Source organism: Salmo salar, chromosome 11 (genome assembly GCF_965601325.2).
Source record: "Salmo salar chromosome 11, fSalSal1, whole genome shotgun sequence".
Classification (NCBI taxonomy): Eukaryota; Metazoa; Chordata; class Actinopteri; order Salmoniformes; family Salmonidae; genus Salmo; species Salmo salar.
This window is the reverse complement of record NC_138301.1, coordinates 24293106-24315542: the sequence shown is the minus strand read 5'-3', so window position 1 is coordinate 24315542 and position 22437 is coordinate 24293106. Positions and strand designations below refer to the sequence as shown.

Genomic DNA, 22437 nt, shown 5'->3' with positions numbered 1-22437 from the left:
CTTTCATTTCTGCTCATGAAACATGGGACCAACACTTTACATCTTGCATTTATATTTTTGTTCAGTATATATATATATATATATATATATATACTGCTCAAAAAAATAAAGGGAACACTTATACAACACATCCTAGATCTGAATGAAAGAAATAATCTTATTAAAAACTTTTTTCTTTAGATAGTTGAATGTGCTGACAACAAAATCACACAAAAATAATCAATGGAAACCCAATTTATCAACCCATGGAGGTCTGGATTTGGAGTCACACTCAAAATTAAAGTGGAAAACCACACTACAGGCTGATCCAACTTTGATGTAATGTCCTTAAAACAAGTCAAAATGAGGCTCAGTAGTGTGTGTGGCCTCCACGTGCCTGTATGACCTCCCTACAATGCCTGGGCATGCTCCTGATGAGGTGGCGGATGGTCTCCTGAGGGATCTCCTCCCAGACCTGGACTAAAGCATCCGCCAACTCCTGGACAGTTTGTGGTGCAACGTGGCGTTGGTGGATGGAGCAAGACATGATGTCCCAGATGTGCTCAATTGGATTCAGGTCTGGGGAACGGGCGGGCCAGTCCATAGCATCAATGCCTTCCTCTTGCAGGAACTGCTGACACACTCCAGCCACATGAGGTCTAGCATTGTCTTGCATTAGGAGGAACCCAGGGCCAACCGCACCAGCATATGGTTTCACAAGGGGTCTGAGGATCTCATCTCGGTACCTAATGGCAGTCAGGCTACCACTGGCGAGCACATGGAGGGCTGTGCGGCCCCCCAAAGAAATGCCACCCCACACCATGACTGACCCACCGCCAAACCGGTCATGCTGCAGGATGTTGCAGGCAGCAGAACGTTCTCCACGGCGTCTCCAGACTCTGTCACGTCTGTCACGTGCTCAGTGTGAACCTGCTTTCATCTGTGAAGAGCACAGGGCGCCAGTGGCGAATTTGCCAATCTTGGTGTTCTCTGGCAAATGCCAAACGTCCTGCACGGTGTTGGGCTGTAAGCACAACCCCCACCTGTGGACGTCGGGCCCTCATACCACCCTCATGGAGTCTGTTTCTGACCGTTTGAGCAGACACATGCACATTTGTGGCCTGCTGGAGGTCATTTTGCAGGGCTCTGGCAGTGCTTCTCCTGCTCCTCCTTGCACAAAGGCGGAGGTAGCGGTCCTGCTGCTGAGTTGTTGCCCTCCTATGGCCTCCTCCACGTCTCCTGATGTACTGGCCTGTCTCCTGGTAGCGCCTCCATGCTCTGGACACTACGCTGACAGACACAGCAAACCTTCTTGCCACAGCTCGCATTGATGTGCCATCCTGGATGAGCTGCACTACCTGAGCCACTTGTGTGGGTTGTAGACTCCGTTTCATGCTACCACTAGAGTGAAAGCACCGCCAGCATTCAAAAGTGACCAAAACATCAGCCAGGAAGCATAGGAACTGAGAAGTGGTCTGTGGTCCCCACCTGCAGAACCACTCCTTTATTGGGGGTGTCTTGCTAATTGCCTATAATTTCCAACTGTTGTCTATTCCATTTGCACAACAGCATGTGAAATGTATTGTCAATCAGTGTTGCTTCCTAAGTGGGAAGTTTGATTTCACAGAAGTGTGATTGACTTGGAGTTACATTGTGTTGTTTAAGTGTTCCCTTTATTTTTTTGAGCAGTGTATAATGTGAAAAGTCATACATTATATTTCACTACTCATTAGAACTGTTATTTTTGTGTGTATATGTATATGTATATGTGTGTGTATAAAAGTGACACATATTTAACCTCTTTTTTTGGGTAGGCGCAAAACTACCTCCATACTTTAAACCAGTACCGGTTGCCTCCAGACAAGACCCTTTCTACAGTGGGGTCACATTAGTTTGTAGCCCAAACTGTTCAGACGCTACAAATAGAATAGGTGGATGTGGTGGTTTGATATATCTCTAGCTTAACCTGACAGATTTTGATGGGGACGTTTTTATTATGTTACTTAGATTAACGCACCAGTGCGTCAATAGACTCTAGGGGGTTTTACACACTTCCAGATAACATCTAGATTAAGTTGTTTTTAGTAGAACTTTGAGCACCATCTAGAAGTACAGTTCTTGAAAAGATGATTATCGCTGGGCCTTGACACATTTGAGAGCTATTTAGGGATGAAATAATGATGGAGGAAGTGCTAAGAGGCAAATCTGCCAGTTGGGTGGAACACATTTTCCTCTGTTCTCCAGAAAGGAGAGAACCAAAGTCTGTGTCCTAAAAGGCACCCTAGTCCCTATATAGTGCATTACAAAGGTAGTGCACCAACTAGGAAATAGGGTACCATTTTAGACGCATACATAGTGATTCTTTCTCCATTAAGGAGAGGAAAAAACCCACCATGGGGTTTAATCAGTTCAGAACCTTATCATGACCCTACTAACACGAACTTTAACACATACTATAACTCTCTCTGTTTTCTATCCCTCTGTCACCTGTACTCTTTTCAAGTGTCTATTCAGTTCTCTTGCTCTCTCGTTCACATCATCTCTCCTCTTTTCATGTAATCTCTTTTTAACTCTCTCTCTTATGTAATTTATCTTACTCTCGCTCTCTCTCGCTTTCTCTCTCTCCCTCTCAGTTTATTCTAAGTCTGTGTGGCTGGCTATTGCAGGGTGAGTGATGGTGTCCATCAGTGTAGTGCGTGTGTTGTAAAACAGTCAGGCGCTGACAGATTGACTGAGACGTCCAGCCCCTCAATCACCAGGCTCACAGAGTGGGAGAGAGAAAGAGAGATAGGGAGAGAGGGAGGGAGAAAGAGAGATAGGGAGAGAGGAAGGGAGGGAGAGAGGAAGGGAGGGAGAAAGAGAGATAGGGAGAGAGGAAGGGAGGGAGAAAGAGAGATAGGGAGAGAGGAAGGGAGGGAGAAAGAGAGATAGGGAGAGAGGAAGGGAGGGAGAAAGGGAGAGAGGAAGGGAGGGAGAAAGAGAGATAGGGAGAGAGAAAGGGAGAGAGAAAGTGAGAAAGAGAGAAAGAGAGAGGAAGGGAGGGAGAAAGAGAGAAAGAGAGAGTGAGAAAGAGAGAAAGAGAGATGGGGAGAGAGGAAGGGAGGGAGAAAGAGAAAAAGAGAGATAGGGAGAGAGGAAGGGAGGGAGAAAGAGAGAAAGAGAGATAGGAAGGGAGTGAGAAAGAGAGATAGGGAGAGAGGAAGGGAGAGAGAAAGAGAGATAGGGAGAGAGGAAGGGAGGGAGAAAGAGAGATAGGGAGAGAGGAAGGGAGGGAGAAAGAGAGATAGGGAGAGAGGAAGGGAGGGAGAAAGAGAGATAGGGAGAGAGGAAGGGAGGGAGAAAGAGAGATAGGGAGAGAGGAAGGGAGGGAGAAAGAGAGATAGGGAGAGAGGAAGGGAGGGAGAAAGAGAGATAGGGAGAGAGAAAGGGAGAGAGAAAGTGAGAAAGAGAGATAGGGAGAGAGAAAGGGAGAGAGAAAGTGAGAAAGAGAGATAGGGAGAGAGGAAGGGAGAGAGAAAGAGAGAGGAAGGGAGGGAGAAAGAGAGAAAGAGAGAGAGAGAAAGAGAGATGGGGAGAGAGGAAGGGAGGGAGAAAGAGAAAAAGAGAGATAGGGAGAGAGGAAGGGAGGGAGAAAGAGAGATAGGCAGAGAGAGAGGGAAAAAGAGAGAAAGAGAGATAGGAAGGGAGGGAGAAAGAGAGATAGGGAGAGAGGACGGGAGGGAGAAAGTGAGAAAGAGAGGAAGGGAGAGAGATAGTGAGAAAGAGAGATAGGGAGAGAGGAAGGGAGAGAGAAAGTGAGAAAGAGAGATAGGGAGAGAGGAAGGGAGGGAGAAAGTGATGGAGAAAACTAAGAAAAACAGGTGAACATGGTCAACATTTTAATTAATTTAATTGCCCAAATAAAACAGACCTTGAAGCTCCAACCACAATAAAACGAGTACATAAAAAAGAAAGAATGGAAAAAATAAATAAAGATTGATAAGGAAAAAAATAGTGGTTCTGTGTCATTTGGACAGCTGTTGATTCAAAGAGAAACACTTTATTGGGTCCAGATGGTCCCAGTCAGTGGCAGAATGAGAGAGCTGACTCCGTTGGCTCCAGCCATGTGTTTCTCCTCCTGATCGAAATTAAAATGGTAGTTTCTTTGTCACCGCTCACTACATAGCTTAAAATGTAGCCCTGAAAAGTTACTTAGCGATAATGCATCATTCTTACTCAAAACCCTGTTCTTTAACTTTCACAGTTGGAAGACAGAAGGAGTATTTCCTTTTAGATGAGATTTAAACTAAAGACATGCAGAGTTTGCCCAACTTGAAGCAACACTATTATACTCGTTTCTGAGGCAATATAAGTATTGTTAACCATCATTATCCCTTCAAAACCAAAAAACATGGCACCTTGACCTTTTCACTGGTAGTGATATCGCTGTAGTCATTGAGCCAGTGAGTACATCTGTCTATGCTCCCAATCAGAGGTAACATGCAGGAGTAGTGTAGACTGTGTAGTCAGCCTGTATCAAGGTGTGATGAATATAATTATTGAAGCATTCTGATGCCTATTGATCCTCACAGCCCCTCTTCTTAAAGACACAGTCAGAGATCAGTTCAGGACTGAAGCAGTGTGTGCTAACTAAGGCTCTGCTACCACATCACACACACATGGACACACACACAGACAGAGGTAGACACACACCGCAAACTAGGTGATGAACACACTCACTCATCGGTTGAGGCGTGGAAAGGTTAACTGTCACAAATCAGAGACGACACACAGACATACACACACACACACACACACACACACACACACACACACACACACACACACACACACACACACACACACACACACACACACACACACACATACACACACACACACACACACACACACACACACATACACACACACACACATCAATTAGAAAGGCAGTATCTTACGGGAAATGAAAGATCACACTGGAGGGTTGAGGATCTGAACAGTCACCATTAAAATGATCAAAGGATTGAGAACTTGACTCATGGTAACAAAGAGATCACACAGAACTGGCCATGATCACAGTCAAATACACACACACCCACTCACTCAAACGGAGGGCATGTTAAACAGAGACATGTCCGTGACCTGTGCTTGTTTCACTCGGTGGTACCTTGGAGATCCCACGGCAACCTCCAGCTCCTAGTAGCGCCACGGTAAACGTGACCTTGACGACCGTGGCATCGGTGAGCGTAGCGCTATTCAGCCGAGCTTGTTAATAACCTGTTGGGGCTACAGGTTAGCAATGAACCCCGAGTCGGGATTGCTAACAAGGCTGGAAATTCAAAACATCAAAAATCTAATAATTTCAATTTCTCAATCAATCAACTATTTTACACAATTTAAAAGATAAACATCTCCTTAATCTAACCACATTGTTCGATTTTCAAAGAGGCTTTACGGCAAAAGCATAAAGTTAGATTATGTTAGGACAGTACATAGCCACAAAAGTACAAACATCCATTTTCAATTCAAGGTCAGGCGTCACCAAAAGCAGAAACCAGCTAGAATTATGCACTAACCTTTGTCAATCTCCATCAGATGACACTCCTAGGACATTATGTTATACAATACATGCATTTTTTGTTCCATCAAGTTCATATTTATATCCAAAAACAGCATTTTACAGTAGCGTGAAATTCAGATTTTTTTCTTCTCTGAAATGCTTCCGGTGAACATAACAAAATTACTATTCGAAAACATTGGTAAATTATAATATTGTCATTCAAAGAATAATATATTATCATCTCGTAATTGCTACCGAATGGCCAGATCTCAAAATAACTTTACTGGGAAATCACATTTTGCAATAAACGGGGTGCTATGCTAAGAACAATAAGCTATGCTATACAGTTAGCATCATCTAATATCGATAATAACATTGTAAATATCCCCTTACCTTTGATTATCTCCATCAGAAGGCACTGCCAGGAATCCCAGGTCCGGAACAAATGTGGTTTCTTTTGACAAAGTTCATAATTTATGTCCAAATAACACCAAGTAGTTAGCGTTCATTATGCTCCCACAAAACGTGGTGGGGGGGATTGTAAAATCACGCCGAAAAGCTAAAAAAACCTAGTAAATAATCTATTTACGTTCGTTCAAACATGTCAAACCTTGTTTAGCATTAATCTTTTGGTCCATTTTTAACGTTAAACATCAGTAATATTTTCACACAACCTATCCTATGTCTTGATAAACAATTAATGACAAACTCACGCTTCTCAGATTTATGCGCAGGCGCAAAAAAATGAAGTGATGACATGTCAACTTCCTTGCATTCTAATTTGCTCTCTGTTTATCATAGACGCTTCAAACAACTTTATAAAGATCGTTGACATCTAGTGGAAGCCGTAGGTGTTGCGAAATGAATCCTTTCTCACTATGGTATCTATAAAACAATGACACTAAATAGTACAGTCACAAAATTCACATTTTTTTTGATCTATTTTTCACAGGTTTTTGCCTGCAATATGAGTTTTGTTATACTTACAGACACCATTCAAACTGTTTTAGAAAATTCAGAGTGTTTTCTATCCGAATGTGTTAATAATATGCATATCCTAGCTTCTGAGTTGGTGTAGGAGGCAGTTAAAAATGGGCACATATTTTTTTCAAAATTTCTCAATACTGCCCCCGAGCCCCAACAGGTTTTAAGACATATTATGAATGTTTCATTACAACTGCCCTAACCCAGGCCTCCACTCCACTCCCAGTGAGTTACACAGATCCTTTATGTTTCTCTCTCTCTCTCTCTCTCTCTCTCTCTCTCTCTCTCTCTCTCTCTCTCTCTCTCTCGTGCTCCCGCTCTCGTTCTACTGTTCTCTCTCTCGTAGAGAAGCAGAGTGATGGATCACTCATCCAAAACGAATGATCACCTTTCTATGTGAGCTCTCAATCTTTCTTTCTCTTTTCCTCCTCTCTCCACCTCTCTCTTTTCTGAGCTTTTCTATTCACCCTTTCTCTTACACTTTCTCTCTCCCCTTTCATGTAATATTTTACTTTTGCTTAATTCTTAGAGGACAGGCAAGGGAATAGTATAATAATTTAGGGACGTTAAATGGTAAATTGTTGTGTAAAAAAATGTGCATTGTTTTTTCACAAATTAAATGAATAAAATGTAGAAAAATGTCAGCAGGAGTTTCATCAGAAAACAACACTTGTCCAGATATCAGGGATTGTATTATTATCAGTTTGCATAACAGTCACTCAGAATTCATGATGCTACTTTTTAAGAGCAAGGTTTCTTTTCCCACTCTGACCACAACATGCTTGGAGAATCCTCAGTAAAAGAGAAATCACTGGCCCAGATTTGACTAGCCTGTATGGGGAAATGAGGCACTGTGTGGAATGGGGTAATTGTTTGCATATGGGTCATTGACTGTGAGACTGGTTTAGATTTTCAAGAGGGCCAATGAGCAATAAGCCAATATAATTGACTTATTTCACAACGATACTCATTCTGTGTACTGGCCATGCTAACAACCTATGAGAAATCTCCAAATTCTATATTTCAACAGTTTTATTATGACACGCACAATTTCATTTTAACAAAGTGCCTTTTGAGAAGGTTCCACGGTTCATGTGTTGTGGAGTTTTAGAGCTGGACGGCTTCTTTACATATTTTAGTTCCCAAATTTAAATGAGAATTATTTCCACCCGGTTCAATTCAGGTGCCAGGTCACAACCATACTGTAGTATCAGGACTTTAACAATAGTATTGTAAGAATGGAAATTAAGATGTCATTTCACAGATATTTTCTCCCATAAACCTTCCATAAATTCCTCATCCTCTAGTCTACAGCCTGATGATGGTCCTGACGTTTGATTGAATTGAATGTTTTCTTTTTGTTCGATCTTTCACCAGGTGAAATCTTTTAGATATGCAGTATTCCTACGGCCATCTTTTTTTAGATGTTTTGGTATTTTATATAATTAATTTTCAAAAGGTAGTATGATTAGTTTATTATACTACCGTCATCAAAATGTCATGAATTGTAACCACTTTTAAATGGACATACATCCCTAATCTCAAAGCTCACTACATTGAATCACACATAATTTAAAAATCCATTTCATAGAGAATGTTACAAACTGGACTGTATGTAAATGACTTTAAAGAGATGGTGATTGGGTCTAAATACAGCTGAGTCTTTTGCGTTCAGTGTCTAAATTCAGTGTCCTTGTCTTTAACTGCCATTTCCCAAAAGTCAGACTCTTTCCAAAATGCCAACAATTTTTTCTCAGCCTCAGAAGCATTGTGTGGTCATACTTAGGCGTATTCCCCAGACGTATACTGTAACATGGGTAATTGTTGATATGTTGTAAATGTTTTATTCTATATTTACATTTTCTTCTGAAAAAAAATATTTATCCACAAACAGTCCGGTCCTGGAGTGTCTTAACAAAATGAAACCAAAATATTTAGTCTGACTTTATCCAGCGGCCAGAAAAAAGGTATTTGTGTGAGGTGAAAATATGTGCATATTTAATTAGATGTTGCATAATTTGCATATTTTAATACAACATTTCATGTTTTTATATACAAAAAGTAATATTTGTGTCTGGTTAAAGTTGACCCTATTCGGGTGTGGTGCCTGGCCTTAAACCTATGAATAAGAAAACATGATTCAGCCATTAGTTGATTTTAGGAGCTTTTGCAACTCATACTGTTCATCTGATGTAGAAACCACAGTGGTTGAAACAAAATTAATGAAATATGCACATAAGGTAGCATTTCTTGCATTCATTCTGATAGTAATCTTTTCTGAGTTCCGCAGAATTCCTGCAATTAAAATGTTCAAAATTGAACTTCTTTTAGACTCACTGGGCGGTAAAATGTTATTACGGTTGGAGAAGTAATCTATACTAGACGTGTACACATCAATATGAGCACATATCCATTTGTTGATTTGAGCGTGTTTCTGTGTGTGTGCGTGTGCGTGAGTGTGTGTGTGTGTGTGTGTGTGTGTGTGTGTGTGTGTGTGTGTGTGTGTGTGTGTGTGTGTGTGTGTGTGTGTGTGTGTGTGTGTGTGTGTGTGTGTGTGTGTGTGCGTGCGTGCGTTCTTGTGAATCTATGTGTTTATGCGTGTGTGTGTCTACATTGGTGTGTATGTTTCCGAAGAGACACTGGTGAACAACTGCAGATTGTGAAACACCAAGTGGGCGTGTTACACTCTATGATCTATGGTACGGAGCTCTTTGTTACTGTGTTCTAAAAATACAGGATCTGATTGGGTAATGTGTGTCTCTGCTCTCTGTGGTCTCACTAACAGTACATTTAGTCTGGCCGACAGAGCCACACTTCTCCAGAGTGTTCTACTTTCAAAATATCCCTGAATTAGGGAAGATAAGTCCCGTGTAGTTCCCCCTCCCTCACCAAACATATTAGCTGTAAATTTCCACACACCAAGTACTGGCTGCTCTGCAACAGGCATGCCGAGTTTTTGAGGGTTTATCATTGTGTAAGATACTATAATCAAATGCATGCAAGATTATTGCTTGAAACATTAACGTTAAGGTCATTATTGCAGTGCAGATAGATTTTATAAACTGTCAGACCTGCATAATGTGTTACAGGAGCGAATTGTATGTAGATGTGTGTGTGTGTGTGGTTGTTTGTGCGGTTGTGCTTTCTTCTCCATGTGTGTTTGATTAGGTCTGAGTCTCTGACACACAGTGTTTGGGTTATGTGTTGAGAGATGAGCGGACTGGCGATGAGATAGATGACTAACAGCCACACACAGGCCCACCTCGCTCTCCTCTACCTCACATTGTACAAACACATGAGTCACACAGGACAGCGACTCAGGGCCTGGTTCACTGCTCGCTGAGCCCAGATCAGTGGAGGGACAGTCCTCTACAGTCTACCATAGCAGGGGCAGAGGGAAACCTGATTGGAACGTGGATGTGTTTTTTATGTCTCCAGAAATGGTTTCAGCACTAGCTTTTGTTCTTTCTCCTAATAATCTCAATTTGACTTAATTGTACCTTTCCCTTCTGAGCTTGATATTTTAAAATGGAAAGTTGAGAAGTATCATAACCTTTCAGATGAACAGAGCTGTGTGTCAAACCCCTGCCATTTTGGCTTTGGCTGTGTGCAGTTTCCTTGGTTGTAATGAGCTGTGATATTTAGCTGAGGCAACTCTTATCTCTGGCTGGTTGTACTGTAGGTGTTCCTACATAGGCCTCTGGGTCACTCACTCCACAACACCTACACCAAGCACTGTGAACACAGCCACTGAACAGAGGCAAGGGAGCGTTACGGCAAAATAAGACTCAGATAAGCAGAAGGTCACCTGGAATTTTCCACGAGTCGAATCCTCGGTTCCGTTAACCTTGTAGGGTGGAAAAGAGCACAGTGTTCTCATCGCAGCCGTACGCCGGCCGCACTCGTCGATTTCTCTTTAGTTTTCTCATCTTTCAATTGTGTTTTTCTGCCTCCGGACATCACATCCCAGCAGTCCGTTTCATTCATCTCTGGATGGGGACAGGAACAATGTCAAAACAGTAGAAATCATTTTTGTACACTTTTGCGATTTAATTCATTAACAGTTTTTGTGTACAATACATTATGTTTCTGTATTTAAGTAAAAACAAATATGAAGAAAAAAAGGCATTTCAACTTACAGACGTCGGTAGTTGTGCTAAAACACCAGAATTGGCAGGCTGCTATAACAGCATCATTACTTTAATTGAACCATGTTTTTACTTTGTATTTATCTTTGTGCAGAAACGTTCCTGCACAACAATGGTGTGGTTTTCTCTTGCCTCCTCACTGTATTACTTCCAGTGTGTGTGTGTGTGTGTGTGTGTGTGTGTGTGTGTGTGTGTGTGTGTGTGTGTGTGTGTGTGTGTGTGTGTGTGTGTGTGTGTGTGTGTGTGTGTGTGTGTGTGTGTGTGTGTGTGTGTGTGTGTGTGTGTGTAAATACAAGTAATGGTTAAAGGAAGAGACAAAATGAGGAACGACCAAAAAGAGGAGTGCAGGTAAATCATATCAGAAGGAAAGAGAGAGAAAGAGAAAGAAGACAGAGAAACAGATACTCTGTACTTGGTGGCTATCTGCAGTTAAATCACAGGCATTTGCATCGCAGGAAGTGTGACATCCGTGTGCATATGAGAGGGACAGTCCCAAGACAAAGACAGTCAACAACCCACTTAGATACACCTTTTTTAAACACACAAACACCTACACACGTACGTAACAATGGTGTGGACATGATATAACACCACCTCCATGTGGTATCTGGTGAGTTTATAGTGATACAAGGTGGTGAGAAGTAGAAATGGCTTACATTACTGTGCCTAGGGCTGTTGCAGTGACCGTATTACCGCCACACCAGAGGTCACGAGTCATGAAGGCAGTCAAATTCCACGTGACCGATTGGTCACGGTAATTAGGCTTCTCCAAACTTTGATGCTGCTGATTGTCATTAGTAGCCTACCAAACTTTTCTAACTTCCTGGTACTCAGCACTCTATTGTCCCTCTAATCACTCTGACATCAATGCAAATGTGTTCAAAAATCTAAATCAAACACTTCATGAGAGCCCATGAGCTCATGTTGTGCAACATTTCTATAGGCTATGCAATTGCGGGAGAAAACAGAGTGATGGCTGCTAATAAAAAGAGGAGGATCCCATCAGCATTCTATAGGCTAGGCCTACTATATTTATTTCTCAACTTTCCTAATATTAAGCACATTGCTTATATTTATTACAGGAGTATAGTATTTACAACCTGGCTTGCATGAAAATAAACCACGGGGAAAAGCGTCCTTCATTCGCTATTTAATTGCATAGATTACATGTATTTAATCTATGCTGCCCCTGATACTGGTGCTGCCCCTGATACTGGTGCATGATAATGGTCCATTCTAAATCAAAACAAATGTCACACATATATTATTTAGTATATGTAAAGACAAGATTTAATAAAGAATAGTCTGGTGGGTGACAATATTGCCTATGAGTTGTGAATTATATATTATCACTTGTGAGTGATGCTGAGCATAAGAAACAATGCCTTTTTTGGGGGACTTTTTCGAATCGTAGTCGCACACCTTATGTAGCCTAGCTGATAGGCCTATATGTTTTGATAAGGTTTGTATCACAACTAAAGTGGCCAAATAACTTCTTAAAATTAAGCACATGAATACGTTTTACAACGGATGTAGAGCATAACTGGCATACATATGCAGCGCATGAGTTTCAAGTTTGGGGAAGATCATTTTCACCATAAAAATGCACCTTCATAATTTACATTTACATTTAAGTCATTTAGCAGACGCTCTTATCCAGAGCGACTTACAAATTGGTGCATTCACCTTATAATATCCAGTGGAACAACCACTTTACAATAGTGCATCTAAATCTTAATTAAAGCATTACATGAATAATTGCATTTGCGGTCACTTTTGATAATGGTGTTTTCCGCTAATGGAACATTTGCTCTTATAGCCTACTACCATGTGCACATTGCTGCACTTATAATGTGAAGAAATTGCCTAATAGTTTATCAACATTTTAAGCTAAACGTTCTGATCTGTTGCGTCAACCACGTTGCAAAAAAACTATTTTTTTTATGCTAGTGGTTGTATTAATTTGGGATCTATCGCATCCCACAACTGTCCCAGAATGTGTTTGGAATATTTATTTCTCGCACAGAATAGAATAGGTCGACTTTTTTACTATGCGATCGCAGTTTGACATCGGCTAGTGATTTTGCTGTTCGTTAAATCCAACTCATCTTGTTGGCTGACGAAAGTAAATGTGGACCGTTCTTCCAAAATCTTCAATATGCACCTCGGAATTGGATAAGGACACGCGCAGTTGCGTTCCCGATGTGCCTGTCTTCACTTGTAGCCTGTGAAAAAGACCTGATCACGTGACGGAGAGCTATGTAAGTGAGAGGCGCTTCGAATTGCACAGCACACTCAGGGAGAAGGGTACAAGGCAGCACTCCGGGCCGCAAAAGGCATGGATTTTTTTAGAGTGCATTACGGCCACAAAGGGGATGCCGCCGTGAAATTCGAGGCATTATCAAGTGCTTGTCAAATTGTGAATGAGAGACAGAGTGTGCACAGCCTGCGCAAGAAAACAAAGCAGAGCTCATGCCTTTTTCATGCAACTTTTTTCAAATCATCAATGTATTAAACATCAAAACATGTTGCCCAACATTTGTAGAACATTTAAAGTGACATTAATATCTCTAAAATAAGACTATAGGAATACCTATTTCTTTGTTTACCGCTCAACACAGAATAGCGGCATCAAATCGTTTGAAGAAAATATTTATATTTTATTCAGCTTTGTTCAATTGTTTTCTTCATACTATAAAATAATATAAAATAATGCTACGAGATTATAAGCAAATCTTGTCTGCTAAATTAACCAGTGCAGCCCACAGCCATTTGACATAGCCACATCAGGACCTAACGTAATGACAACTCAGAGTCTGCTTTATTTTCTTCTGAAATAGACTACATTTTCTTCATATCTTGCTTCTTTAGACCTGTTTAAAATAAATAATGGATTGTGAAGGTGTAGGCTATATTACATGGATTTATTAGACTTTTTAAAATGGCTTGTAGGCTGTGTGTGGAAGCCAGGAGATGCTAAATGTGTTTATGTTTATTAACGGTCAACTACCGTGAAACCGACAGTTATTTGCTTGACAATCACCGACTGATGAAATTTCGTGACCGCCACAGCCCTAACTGTGCCTCAATATTTCTGGTAAATATGGAACACTGGACCTGATGCCTACAAATTAATAACACATCCGGTCGAAGAACATTTAAGTGGTTTCAATTGATTTAGTTTAAATCCTCAGACTGTGACCAAAAATCCAGTTCATACGTCCAGTGTTTTATGTTAGATATGATATCAAACCCATTTTCACTCCCTCCAATAATTATGTATTATTTCTCCAATCTGCTTATTACAGGATATCCCGGCCACTTGCCATCTTTCACAGATCAAGACTTTATGGACCTTTTTAGATGAAAAATTATCAATACAGGAAGAAACATCAGCAGAAATGTGGTGACACATTGGCAACGCCGAGCCACTATCCATGCCAGCATCAATAATGTAGCCGCCAGCTCATAACTTATTTTTTTAATGCATAATTGAATCTGACCAATGTTTTCTTCAGCCGTTAAAATGTAGAGCAATTTTTAAACAATAAAAGGAGTGCTCCATTAAGTATTTTATTGGCTTCTCTTTCTCTTTTGCATAGCATATGTACAGTAGATATATAGCTCTAGACACTGTAGCAGCCATTCCTACTATAATCTGTGCATTTTAGCCTACAGAGGTAAAAGGGATTGTATTTATTTACAACTGTTTGCTTTCTCCAGTCTCTTAACTTGCTGTAGATGTAGAAAGTGTGGTGAGATAGATAGTCTGCTCTCACCTTTTTATAACTGTGGTTGAAAAGGGCAAGAGGGTCTCGTTGAGGTGAAGTGTCTGCGCGTGTGTGTGTGTGCGTGTTTGTGCATATGTGGATAGGTGTTTGTACGTGTGTGCACACCAGTATGTGTGAGAGCGCCTCTTGTGTGTTCCTGTGTGTGTCCGCCTCTGTGCACCTGTGTGTGTGTCTGAAATAGGAAGTGGAGGTGTCACAGTGTTATTTTAGGCCCATTAGTCCTGGGTTTGCGTGACTAGGCCTGGAAGTGGGGCCGTGGAGGGCTGACTTAGCTGAGCTAGGTTTTGGGTACAGTAGGGGAGGATTGTCTCACCTCACCATGGGTGTGTGCTGAGTATGTGCAGGTGTGTGCATAGCTATACTGTATTTGTGTGTATGCTTTAGTCTGTGTGTTTGTGCTTGCATCTGGACGAGGGATGGGAGAACTTGAAGATGCTCTCTCTCTCTCTCTCTCTCTCTCTCTCTCTCTCTCTCTCTCTCTCTCTCTCTCTCTCTCTCTCTCTTCTCTCTCTCTCTCTCGCTCTAGCTCTCTCTCTGCCCTGCCCTGCTGTGCTCCAGACAGACAGACAGACAGACAGTGTGTGACAGTGAGCAGCCAGCGCTGCTGAGATGGTTTTATGCACAGTGAAGTGTAACGTGAGCAGAGTTATTCTCAGCTCCTCCGTTTACAGAAGAACAACAAGAGCTGAAGGACGAGAGAGAGAGAGAGAGCATCTTCAAGTTCTCCCATCCCTCGTCCAAATGCAAGCACAAACACACAGACTAAAGCATACACACAAATACGGTATAGCTATGCACACACCTGCACACACGATTGCACGCACACAGACACACAAACGTATTATTACATTTGTTTCAACAATTGATTGAGAGAAAGGTGATGTGTGCATTTTGTATTCACATTATAAATGAAATGAGGTCATAGTGGGTGCATTTAATGCTGCAATGTTTTATTTGAAGCTGCTAGTATAAGAGAGAGAGAGGGAGAAAGAGAGAGAGAGAGAGAGAGAGAGAGAGAGAGAGAGAGAGAGAGAGAGTTGAACAGCAAAAGGAATCGTTGCTCTCTTGGCCCCGGCATGCATTGGCGACCCTGCTACAATTCTCATTTGTTTTGCTATAGAGCTTAATAAATATTGATTTACTATTTTAATTACGTGCTAATCTCAAAACACATAGGTGCCAGCTTTATGGCTCTCTCAAGACATAGGGCAAATTTCCTCTTTGCAAATATTTATTAGTGACGTGGTCCAGAGAGGGCTATAAAAGTGAATAGTGATCATTAAACAGACAGTAACTGTCTACAAGTGTCAATATCAGCCACGCCAGTGGACAGGCCAACCAATCAATTGTAATATAATTGTGCTGCCCCTTTAAGAGCTATGTAAATCAAGTAAGGAGATAAAACTGCTCCAAAGTTGTTACTATGGAATAGTTATGATGATTAATAGTGAATATGCTGCATAGGTAGGTTGAAGACATTACATTAGAAATATGATTTAAAATGATGGACTGTGGAAGTCAGTTCAGCTGTGTAAAATAATTATGAGTTTTTGTCTCAGTCTAATTCCAATAAAATGCTACATTGTATAAGAAAACAATACTAAAAGACAAATATAACAAATGTGAAGTATCAAATAAATTTGAAAGCAGGGAAACAAATTAATTTGTTAGCAATTTTTTCTCTCCTCTCTCTCCTTTTTCTCTCTCTGCCTTTCTCATTTTCTCCCTCCTTTCCTAATCCTTCCATCAGTGAGATATATTGAAACTGAGACTGCATTAAGGTGATTAGAAAGCTGAGATATTCAGGGGAAAGCTTGTCTTTTTCAAAGGAGAAAAGCCTGAGTATGGGTAAACAACTTACTATTCATCTCCTCAGTGTTTCATTTGAACTAAACAAAATGGACATCAAATAGTATAGTATATAGTATATATTTTTTGGTATTACTTATATGTGAGTATGCGTGTGTGTGTGACGTGTGTGTGAATATGTGTGTGTTTAGGAATAATCTATGCGCAGTGCAAGGTTTGCATGGTTTGTTCCTCAGATCAAGGTTGCTGGTTTAATTGAGCCTCAACTGGACCCAGAGCTGAAAGAGCAGAGAGAGCTGCGTCGATTAGCTATGATATGGTTCCAATATGGCCGCTCGATCAGGCTTCGCGAGCAGCTCCCTCAGGACTTTGATTTTTCCGTCAAACAACAATCCTGGACCCTGGCCTTCAAAGAGAAACACCATCTTTGTTGTTGTTTTCCCCAATGTTTGAGCGATGTCACCCGGGTCGATGTTATCCTTGTCCATAAAGACTCTCCCACACCGGAATAGCCACAGAAACAGCTCCAGCTGGCCCTCTCCACGGCAACGGCCAATACTGGTCAATACTGTCTTCCCTGTGGCTCAGTTGGTAGAGCATGGTGTGTGCAACGCCAGGGTTGTGGGTTCGATTCGCACGGGGGACCAGTACAAAACAAAAAAAAATATGCATAAAATGAAATGTATGCATTCACTACTGTAAGTCGCTCTGGATAAGAGCGTCTACTAAATGACTAAAATGTAAATGGTCAATCCCCCAATACTATACTCCTGTAATAAATATAAGCAATGTGCTTAATATTAGGAAAGTTGAGAAATAAATATAGTAGGCCTAGCCTATAGAATGCTGGCCTGTGCAACACATTGACAACATTTAATTCTGTAACGCTGCTCACATTCTACCCAGTGGCTTCAGCAGCACATCATTACATTCTGCAGCTTTCCCTCTCTCCTTTTCTGAGTGTTGACCAGGACCACTCTGTCAACAGTATCTATGACAGGACCAGGTGCAGCTTAGCGTAGCGTCAGAGGAGCGGTGCGGTGCTAGCGAGAGGCTAACCGTCTAACCGTCTCTGCTAATTGCCTCATTAATGATTCACCGGTGTGAGCCTGCTCTAGCACTTTGCTTTGGGGAGCAAATTGTTCTGATTGGTTTGCCTCTGTCAATTATTGATGAGGCAAGTGACCTCAAGTGCTAACACCTGGCTTTGGTGCTGCGGAGTGGCCCACCGTTCCCATCGCTGGGTAGCTGTGTTGTTCACACTGCTAGAGTATTGTGTTGCTCCCGAACACAGCTTACCTCTTAGCCAGGGGTGTATTCAGGACTGTGTTGGTTCTCTCAGTGGATGAGTGTAGCCCTGGGGCAGTGACTGTGATCTCTAGTTGTATGGATACTCACGAACACTGTGTCTAGCACAGGTTACTGGATGGAGACTCCTCACAGAACCAGAACAGGACTTTATTTAGGAGGCCTGGGTAAGGCCAAAATGCCACAAATGTTCCAACTTCAATTCATTATTTATCAATTATGCTTTAAGATACAAATGTAAAATATATGTCAACAATACTTCCTCCTAAGGACATTTCTATGGGTCCTGTTTATTCTAGTTTTGTGAGGAATCACCTGTAAATCATTCTGTACTGGGACAAAGCAGTAGCTTACAGTTGTTTTTTTCTGAATCTGGTATGTAAGCAGTACACACTGTATCCTCACAGGGAAGGCCACGTGTGTGTGCTGCCCTGAACCACCTGCGTATGTGACTCACCCGGGACATACTGATATGGTAGTACACACTGAGGCCTTCCTCTCTCCTGTTTTCATGTAGGAAATCATGCCTGACCATTTTGGAAAATGTAAAGATATGATGATGAAAGTAGAGGAGAAGGCAGGCAGTGATAATTATTACCACCTGAGATTAAAGCTAAATTATAAACTGGGTGGTTTGAGCCCTGAATGCTGATTGGCTGACAGCCGTGGTATATCAGACCACAGGTATGACAAAACATTTATTTTTACTGCTCTAATTTCGTTGGTTAACATTGTAGAATATCAATAAGGCACCTCGGGGGTTTGTGATATATGGCCAATATACCACGGGTAAGGGCTGTGTCCAGGCACTCCACGTTGCATCGTGCGCAAGAACAGGCCTTATACCACTCCCCCTCGGGCCTTAAATATCACACATGGTATACAGTAGCCACATCATTATAGGTTATCATAATGAGAGCAGGGATTTTAGGATCCTAGGATTTTAGCTAAGAGTTGTTTTGAATAGCTGTGTGTGTGTGTGTGTGTGTGTGTGTGTGTGTGTGTGTGTGTGTGTGTGTGTGTGTGTGTGTGTGTGTGTGTGTGTGTGTGTGTGTGTGTGTGTGTGTGTGTGTGTGTGTGTGTGTGTGTGTGTGTGTGTATGACTTCTAATATTTTTCCTCAGTGTACTGTTCTCCTGTCCTTACATTAGGGTCAGTAAATGGAGCTCCAGTGCCAGGTAGCTGTGTTCTCTGTCTAATGGCCCACCCACACACAGCCCGTATGAATCATCCCAAATCTCTACTCTACCTGGGGGGTAGGAAACCTTTCAAGCATTTTTCTACAAAATATCAACCCAAAGCACTCTCTCACAGTGGCGTGACTGCCTGGGTTTAGAGAGTAAACACAGGTTAGATAAAGGAACTAATGTGTCAGTTATTGATGTGTAGTGCTCCTTCACTGTGAGCCTGTGTGTAATCACTCTGTTGTCGGCCATGTTGTTATACACTGAGGATACAAACATTAAGAACACCTTCTCTATCCATGACATAGACTGACCAGGTGAATCCAGGTGAAAGCTATGATCCCTTATTGATGTCACTTGTGAAATCCACTTCAATCAGTGTAGATGAATGGAAGGAGACAGGGTTAAAGAAGGATTTTTAAGCCTTGAGACAATTGAGACATGGATTGTGTATGTGTGCCATTCAGAGGGTTAAATGGGCAACACAAATTATTTAAATGCCTTTAAAGGTGGTATGGTACATTGGTTTCTGTCAAGAACTACAACGCTGCTGGGTTTTTCACTCTCAACAGTTTCCCGAGTGTATCAAGAATAGTCCACAACTGTGGGAAGCATTGGAGTCAACATGGGCCAGTATCCCTGTGGAAAGCTTTGGACACCTTGTAGAGTCTATGCCTCGATGAATTGATAGGTATTCTTAATGTGTGGTATACTCAAGTGTTTTTTTTGTATTGTAATAATGGCTCAAGGACATCAGAACTGACCAAATAGATACTGTAGGATGCATTCTAGAGATGAATATATCATAAAACTATAAACCTAATGAATATTATTCTAAAGACTCAAACCCAGAGAGTGGTCCTTTACTAAGGGGTTGTGTTTAATCCAGAGGTTAGACTCATCCGTGCTGTTAGTGAGCGGCCTCTGTAGCCATCTCTGTCTCGCTGGCCTTAATTGAAGCTGATTAAGGAGTCACCCCCCATGCAGCCGCCGCTGTCGCTCAGAATCTCAGCATCGATGCAGTCAGACCGTACACACTCACAGGGTGGTCGCCGGCCCTTTGTTTTACACAGGCACCAGGAAGGGCACCACCGTCCCAAATAACAGTGAGTCAGCCTGCGCCATGGCTGTGACACGGTGGGCCCAGTGTCTGTGGAGGTTATGGTGGGGTCCCTTTGATGCGGACCTCTCGCTCTTTCACAACAGTCGTGTGTGTGTGTGTGTGTGTGTGTGTGGGGGGGGGGCAAAAGGGGCACACAGATGGGTGGTCTGACTCATACACATTTAATGACCTCTACTGTTTCTCTCTCTCGCTTTCTCTCTCTCTATTTCCTTTTCCCTCTCGCTCTCTCTATTGTTCTCTCTCGCTTTCTCTCTCGCTCTCGCCTTCTCTATTGTTCTCTCTCACTCTGTCTCTCTCTCTTTTTCTCTCTCCATGTCTGCAGATAACCTGGCGACTGAACGCTGATGACTTAAGAGTGACTGATCAATGGCTTGAGGAACCCCACAAAGCACAACAACATTTAAAGATGACTTCACTGGAGAAGAAGAAAAGACCCCCTAAAAACCCTGCAGAGAAATTCTTCAGAGCCTCTTCCTACTCCCACTTTCCTCTCCGCTATTTTACCTCCAGCTTTTTTGTAAGAAAACAAAAACAAACAAAACACTGACTCAAATGATGAATCAAGATGATTGACAACATCAGAAGAATATTACTGGAGAAACCATTTCCTCTGTAGGGGGGGGGACAAAACTTTGATGCATGTTACTGTAAGTAGTTCATCTAAAAATCCACCTTTTTTCCCCAAGTGGGATCCTCCACTAAGAAGACTCGTCCAAGTCCAGCGTTCCTGATATAGGATAAAATACCCAAGCAACCCACCTCCTCCCTCTGAAATCCCTTACTCTATCTACCGTGTCAGAGGTCATTGTAACTACCATTGAAAATATGTTCCTCGTTTTAGAGAACTTACTTCCTGTATCATTTTGGAGTTAATTGGACTGTAAGACTACTAGTGTATACTATTTGCATAACGAACCAGTCTTCCTCTCCAATGGACATGAGTGATGTACTATAGCATGGATCTGACTTTACTGTATTCCTCAGTACGCTTGTAGATCACAAAACTCATAATTGTGAATAGTACAATGATTACACCTTTTTAATCCTAGATTCCTATCTTTACCAGGCAGTATTAACTTACTGTATACTATGTAGGTAATTTTGTTGACCTGTATATTTGACTAAATGCATAGAAATGCAAGTAATAGCTCATTGTATAATTTGAATACCTGCAGACATATTAGGGAAACATTTCTGTCTATAAAGATAATGGCACTGTGACTGAGTCATATAGCTTTGACTATATTATGAAGGTATAACCCAGAATAAAGTCTTAGAGAGTAAACATACTATAGTATCCTCAGCAGGGGCCCCGCTGCATCTATGTCGTGTGTCAACCTGAGATCCGTGGGCGGCCAATCTTGTTTTTGGTTTGTTTCTTTGTTGTTTCCTCATCCCTTTTGAATAGCTTGTACCAATGGCCCCTCTGGGCTCTGTACTGTGGTCTCTCTCATGGATCTCTCATAGGGCAACACATGTCCTCAGCTAAGGCAGGTGTCTCTCTCTCCCACATCACCTGGCATGGTTTACCCAGGTACTCCTCTGTACGGCCAACAAGGAGAACGGAACATCACAGTATGATTTCAAGGTTGCAGAAACCATATTGACTTTTGACCTATCTCAAACTGTCTACTGAAGACATAACAACAACCAGACAAACTACAGCTGGTGGTGCAAGAGAGGATACTGTGCATGGAACGCAACGCACGCAAGATAACCTGAAAGCATCTTCATCCTCTTGCATCCTCTACCTATCGATGTGCTTCCAGGACAAACCTGATACCTAAACAGCCCCTCGCCTGCTCCCACAATCCTCTCTGCTCCTCCTCTCGCCCATCCCAGAGACTCGTGAGGAGAGTGCCAGTCGATCTGTTTATAAACGTTACGGATGGATGCACATCGTGACGGTTAAAAACAAACAAACATACACACGCACATAGACACATATACCCACCCACACACACATAAACACTCTCAAAGGGAGACAAGTGGAATACAGTGGTGTATGTATGTATATTCTGTATGTATAGAACCCTCAGCTGTAAGTAGTACATGTTGCCATGTAGATGAAAATATGCATTGTGATCATAATACCTTCCGTAGACAGGCTGGTGGCCATTGATTCAGACAGAGGATGAGACACTCTCTCTAAGCCAATGGAAGCACTCTATCCTATGTCTTCAGGGTACATACTCTAAGTTTCCTTAATATAATGTGATGGAAATACTGTCCTACTAAAAAGGACCTCCTAAGCAAAACCACCAAGCTGAATGGGTTTTAAGCACTTTGAAGGGATGCATAACCCCCCTTTTGATGTCAGAAAGAACCTGGCCAGAGTGAGAGAGCAGGGGGTGTGGAGGGTGTAGGGGGCGGAGGGGGCGGAGGGAGGGAGGGCGAACTGGGGCGCTCCAATTAAGTGGCAGTGCACAAAGTGGCGTGGGGCGCCCTGCCAGGAACTGTCTATTCATCCCATGTCAAAGGGATTTACACATCTCAATGAGTCAACAGTACTGCCAGGGCTGCCAGCAGCATGGGGAACAGGGGACGAGAGGAATAGAGGAAAAGAGGAG

General features: G+C 42.0%; 1 protein-coding gene across 1 annotated transcript in view; it reads left to right on the top strand.

Annotated features, from left to right (window-relative positions):
* The window catches only part of LOC106562299 (transcription factor Maf), a 146839-nt gene extending 125683 nt beyond the window's left edge, over nucleotides 1–21156 (top strand). Inside the window, exon 3 of the mRNA XM_045689190.2 lies at nucleotides 20190–21156. The gene's annotated coding sequence lies outside the window, so the exon portion shown is untranslated. The remainder of the gene's footprint in view (nucleotides 1–20189) is intronic.
* The last annotated feature ends 1281 nt before the right edge of the window (nucleotides 21157–22437 follow it).